This window comes from Somniosus microcephalus, chromosome 4 (assembly GCF_052327205.1).
Source record: "Somniosus microcephalus isolate GS21.2 chromosome 4, FLI_Smic_1.0, whole genome shotgun sequence".
Lineage (NCBI taxonomy): Eukaryota > Metazoa > Chordata > Chondrichthyes > Squaliformes > Somniosidae > Somniosus > Somniosus microcephalus.
Window position 1 is genome coordinate 204381759 of NC_140990.1, and position 6589 is coordinate 204388347.

At 40.7% G+C, this 6589-nt stretch overlaps 1 pseudogene; it reads left to right on the forward strand.

The window, feature by feature from the left end:
* The first annotated feature begins 3152 nt into the window (after positions 1 to 3152).
* Positions 3153 to 5031, forward strand: LOC147120155 (gamma-crystallin S-1 pseudogene; annotated as a pseudogene).
* The last annotated feature ends 1558 nt before the right edge of the window (positions 5032 to 6589 follow it).

Sequence of the window (6589 nt, forward strand, 5' to 3'; positions counted from 1 at the left end):
AGAAGAACCAAGCCAACATCAAGAAGGCCGTTTCGAAGCCGGCGTCCCGCCCCGGGGAAACACATCGGGAGACTATCCCCGGGCTGTTGTCGAAACGAGAGGCCATCGACCCAACTTAGGAGAAGAAACAAAAAAATAAAACCCCAAGAGAAGAAACCTTCCAGCCACCCCGGCTCGGGAGAAGAGATAAAAACAAACTGAAGAAGCGATGGGAGCCAGCACAAGGCTCCTCTGACCAGGGTCGAGCCGATGATCCTCGACCCCGCCGACATCCAGGCCCGCTGGTGTCCAGCCGCCCCGACCCCCACCTCAGGAGAGAGGTGTGGCGCAGCTCGCAGGAGTTCCACGATCCACGAGGAGACGGAGCGCCTGAAGGGATCAAAACACAGACTTGATTTCAAAACCTTGCACTTCCTAGTGGGATTGGTGAGCATGTTTCTGGCCCTTCACAATCAGATCTAGATAGGTTTAATAAGGGGGTGGATTTAAGGGTACAATTAACATGAGTTGTTGTCCCTCGATGTTCCGTGTGTTTCCTTATTTCATGATGATCTTTGTAGAGTATAAGATGCCTGTATTTGCCTTAGTTAGCACTGTGTCTTTATGATTTGTTTTGTGTTTTTCCCTCCCATGTACTCTCTTATCTGCTTGCATTTGATTTGATATTTTTCCTTATGCAATAAAATTTCATTTTGTTTCGTCAAACTTGGTCTACAAGAGTTTTCTCTACATTGTAGTTCCTGCCCCAAAGACCAGAGTATAGAATCTAAGGGGCGAGTGGGTCGAACCACTCAAGGTTTTACTGTGCAAGAGAGAGAGGCCTCTAGAGAGAGAAACCTCAGAGATATCTCTCAGGAAAACCCCTTACACCGCCCCTTTAAGAGCTGCCCATGCCAGCGTGTCTCGGGGAAATCGATCATTGACAGCACCTGTGCTGCGCCCAGCCACCGAGAAATTGAGTAGCACCGCCGGTTTAGCGCCTTAAGAGTATCGTGCAGTGCCTGATTTAGCGGCGCAATCACCTTCAGGGGCGCTGCAACCCAATATTGCTCGAGGTGGCGATAAATTGCGCCTGGCGCTAAACTTTGCGTACCGCCAATACTAGCGCCCCAAATGGGGCGCTACCGAATTTCTCCCCCTTTTAGTCTAAACACTGCCCATTCCTTGGCTATAACAAATTTCTAGCCCTTACACTTGAATCACTTATGTCTGACATCATTATTCTCACTTATTTTCTTACACAAGCTCTTTTGTATCAGAAGATAAGCTATACATTTCACTCAGGATGCTTCAAAGTCATCCTGTTTGTATTGGAAAACCTGTTGCTTCAAGGTACAAAGAAGTTTGACTATTAACCATTAACTCCCCAAGATTTCCAATATACATCTCTCCAGGATGTCCAACCATGACTGGGGGTCTCATGCAGATTATTTCACCACAGTAATGTGAGCTAGTGAATATCTTTTAAAAGAAATAACCAATTATATAGAAACAAGTTCTAACCATGATATTGACAGTAAGATACTATTATTCGAGTTTTATTTATTATATTTAATGTGTGAGATTCTCAACAACATTCTAGATGTGCAGCATCACTGCTCTGGGATATATAATTAGGGGTTGAAACTCCTCTGTTACTTTTAACATGCTGGTTAACACATTTGTGTCAAATTTCTGTGTGCGCTAACTTAAGTAGTTAACTCGTAAAATAAATAGGCTATGGCTTTGTTACAGCTAATGGATTACTTTGATGTGTAGTCATGGTTGCTTGTAGAGAAGCACAGCAGCCAACTTGTGTACAACAAGGTCTCATAAACAGCAAATGAGATAAATGAGCAGGTAAACTGGTTTTTGTGATATTGGTTGAGGGAGGAATGTTGGCCTGGACACTGGGAGAACTCCATGCTCTTCTTTGAATTGTGTCATGTGATTTGTTCCATCTTAACAAACAGATGGGGCCTCAGTTTAACATCTCATCCGACCGATGGTACCTCCGACAATGCACTAATCCCTCAGTACTGCACTGAAGTGTCTGCCAAGGTGACATGCTCAAGAACCGGAGTGGGGTTTGAATCCACAACTTTCTGACTCAGAGACAAGAGTGCTGATGGCTTAAACCCACCACCTTTTGATTTGGAAGCAAGAGTGCTGACAACTAAGCCAAGCATTCGCTATTAATTTCAGTTGCACCAAACTAGAAAAGACTTCAGAACGTAAAAACGTGTGCTTTTACTGCTCAGCCACTTTAACTAAGTACATGCATCTGTTATTCACAGGTGACAGGGAGCAGTCGGGGAACTTATTATATTTGACTATGAACAGAAAGTTACATCAGTATCGATACAAGCTGGGATACATGTTTCTTTGCTCAGCTGAGTTATTGCACAATCACACATGCTCAGCAATTGTTTCTCGCATCATAAGTACAGTAACATCATTTTAGATAACAGCAGATCAACATAATTCAGTCAGAGAAATTGATTGGTCATCTTTTGTGTTACAGAAATCATGCTAAGTCCTCATTTAATTTCACTTACATAAAAGAAAAGATACATAACTACAATGAGAAAAAAGCCTGGTTTTCATTTCAGATGGATTAAAATTTGATATAAAATTTCCAAATTCTTAGATTTATACTTTTTTATAGTTATATACCACAATGGATGTCCATCATTGTATGACATAGCCAATTTTTGGGGCACATTTTTGTCCCCACCTTGACCAGTTTGGCATATTACAAGCAGAACTGGATGATTTTGGAATTGTAACAGTTCCAAAAGTTCAGCAGAACCAGAGTATGGGAAGCACAGAACACTCTCATTCTCTGTTCTTTTTTTATGCAACAATTAAAATGACATGTTGGCAAAAGGGAAAGAATTAACGGCACATCATTCGCCTTTGATATGATTCTCTTTGCAATGCATGTGACATGGGTTTTGTTGTTTTTTTGCTGATTTTCAGTCCTGAATCATTAGAATGGCAACAGTACAGTAGCATATATATAGCAAGCTGTATGAACCAAGGCTACGATCAGTCATTTACCAAGCTAACTGTGGGCTCAAAATGGGAAAGGCAAGGATTTTGTATATATTGCATTACAATGCTTCATTAAATATTTCTTAATTTGTCAATTTAGTAATTGAACCTCTACCTTTCCACAGATCATCTTTTACGAGGACAGGAACTTCCAGGGTCGGCACTACGAGCGCAGTACTGACTGTGCTGACCTGTCACCTTACTTCAGCCGCTGTAACTCCATCCGTGTTGAGAGTGACTGGTGGGTGGTGTATGAGAGACCCAATTACATGGGATACCAGTATGTTCTGAGCAGGGGAGAATACCCTGACTACCAGCGCTGGATGGGATTCAATGACAACATCAGGTCATGTCGCACCTACCCATACGTAAGTTGGTATTTATTATGAAGGATTGCTGTCAGTTTTGTCAGCTGCGGATATTATTATCAATTTCCATCGAATGCTGATTTGTGTGTTCAGTCTGATTGAGGGCTAGAAATTGACTACTGTGCTGATCACTGAGGTTGCTGTAAATGTTGAAATGTTGTCTGTGAAAGCATATGTATGATTCAGTTATGCCTGTGTTTGTGTTATGACTAGCTGGCCTTATATTTCTAAGAGTTATTAAGCTATACAGCTTGGCACAGCAAAATATATTTGCCTAAAATTTAAAAGAGAGAATTCTATGAGCCATGTCTTTTGTAGTCTGCTACAAAACTTATAAAATCTGGGCATTCAATGGGATGGTTTAGTTGTTCGCATTGATCAAATATTGAGAAGTAAAAACTAAATTATTGGATTTGAACTTTAGAATTAATACTTTCATCTGCTGATAGGTGGATACCTTAATTAGAATCTGCTGTCACATATGTTATCAGGGTTCCTAGTGTTACATAGTATTACACAGTATTTACAGCACAGAAACAGGCCATTTGGCCCAACAGGTCCATGCTGGTGTTTATGCTCCACATGAGCCTCCTCCCCCCCTTCTTCATCTAACCCCATCAACATTTCCTTCTATTGCTTTCTCCCTCATGTGTTTACCTAACTTCCCCTTCAATGCATCTATGCTATTGACCTCAACTACCCCTTGGGGCAGTGAGTTCCACATTCTAACCACCCTCTGGGTAAAGAAGTTTCTCCTGAATTCCCTATTGGATTTATTAGTGACTATCTTATATTTATGGCCCCTAGTTCTGTTCTCGCCCGCTAGTGGATACATCTTACCCCACAACAAATTTATGTTTAAAGTAGAAAGTGCATGAGTTCTGAAAGATCACCTCATCAGTCACAATAAGAAATACAGTGGACTTTACAGACTTTAAAGAAATAACTGTCTGTAAAGAGCCACTGAAATCCGTCCAAAGTTATTACAGTTTTGCTTCATAAAAACTATACAAGATCTGCGTAGCAAGGCTGTATTGTTTGGACTTTGTTTTCATTTTTAATCACATCATTTGAACCCATTGATAAAGTCCCTCTCCCTGAAGTTTCTCCTCTATATGTAACAAATTTACATTTGCAGGTGTTTCATAAATATGACCTTCTTTATATTACAGTACAGAGGAGTTTCCTACAGAATGAGGATTTACGAGATTAAAATCATAATAGAACAGTAATTGTATGTTCAATTGCTATTTGGGTGAGCTGATTTGGGGCAGAATCTGCTGTCCTTCTTGTACGGGAGCTGAAAGTATATTTGATAGAAATTGAAACTTTGCTTTTATCTCTATTACAGCACAGGGGAGAGTCCTACAGAATGAGGATTTATGAGAGGCCTGACTTTGGAGGACAGATGATGGAATTCATGGATGACTGTCCATCTGTCTATGATTGTTTCCGCTACCGTGACATTCACTCCTGCCATGTGATGGACGGTTACTGGACCTTCTATGAACAGCCCAACTACAGAGGCCGCCAGTACTTCATGAGACCCGGTGAATACAGGAGATTCAGTGACTGGGGCGGCTACAACTCAACTATCGGATCTTTCAGGCGGATGAGGGACTTCTAGATTGTTCTGGAAAAACATGATTTTGCCTTGTTGAATCATTAAATAAAATAACTTTTACTTGATCATCAGAAATCTTACTGTTTTTGACATTTTTTGGATTCTCGTGGAACCACCTACAACAGTAATGGGCATCTCATGCAGAGTATTTTACCAGTGATTTCAGCTAATGACTATCTACAAATAACTGGCAATGTGGGAATAGATTCTAACCATAATATTGACAATTTAATACTCTAACTTTATGAAAGATGGACTGAAAGTGTAAACCAGTTTAACTTAGGATGTTTACCCTGAAAAGAAATTGAAAGTTGTCAATTCCACATAATTTTTGTGGATTAGAGGAAAAGTGGAATAAAATTCAGGCATATATAGAATGACAGGTGAAGGGTTGCAATTCTAATGGCAGAAATGATAAAGCACAAAGACAAGGCCGGAGGGAATATTTGGAGGTTAGAAGTTAGAGGAGAATCAATTATTAGTTCGGAAAGCCATTCTTGTATCTTGTTGAGGGGTGTTACAAAAGTGACAGAAGAACCTTCCCAGATATAGGAGCAGTCTACATTTTTGATTGTTATTACAATTCAAACTTTTGCTCTCCACATTTGGAAATGCTATACAAACACTGGATACTGTTGAAATTCAGGCTTTTAAAGGTATTTCTCAAGAGCAGGCCTTGTCCTTGATACAGCTGTGATGCTTAAGAGTCCCATCCTGTTGAGGATGTGCGACTCAGGTCTTAAGATTAGCTGAAATGTACTGCATTGTACTCTAGACTTCGTGTAGGCAAATCAAAAGATCATCATATATTAGAACAGGCTTCTACAGGTTAAAATCAGTACTACATTTATGTACAAATTAAACAGCAATTAAGTAACAAATTTAAGTGATTACTATTGATGTAATATCTTGTAGCATCACCTGAAATAATGTGATGGGGAATTTCCCCTTTCAAATTCCTCCCGTTGTCCTGATAAGAAGTTTGGTGAACTGAAATAATTCTTTGTGATGTTAATTGTCTCTCCCAAGCAGCCTCCTGATCTGACTTTCTGGCTCCTGGGCAGAAATCTTCTTTCCAATACCCAGTGATGGCCCTAAGCTGATCTCAGAAATGCACTCCCTGAACAGCATAAACCCATTCATAGACCCAAATTTATTACCATCAGAACTGTTAATCTAAGGAATAATATTATTTAACAGTCTCTCCTGGTATCGCTCCAAACATAAAAACAATGCTATACATTTCCTGAGAGACATGAGTGATACTGCAAAAAGATATCCTGATAGAATTCAAGTCCGGACCTTCAGCAAGGACTTCTGGCTGTTTGTTCACCTGTTACAACCTGCAGCCACACATGCTCAGCAACTGCCTCTCATGCTATGTATAAATTGACAAGTTCTCACATTTTCCTAATTAAAGACCAGGGGCTAGATTTTCAGTTGCTTGCGCCAGCAGTTAGCGCCTTAAGAGAAGTGATTTCCGGGCGCTATGCGTGTAGCGCCCGGGCGCAGCGCAGTTTGCGCCCCGCCCCAAATTAAGTTGCCCGTTAGCGCCGGCGCA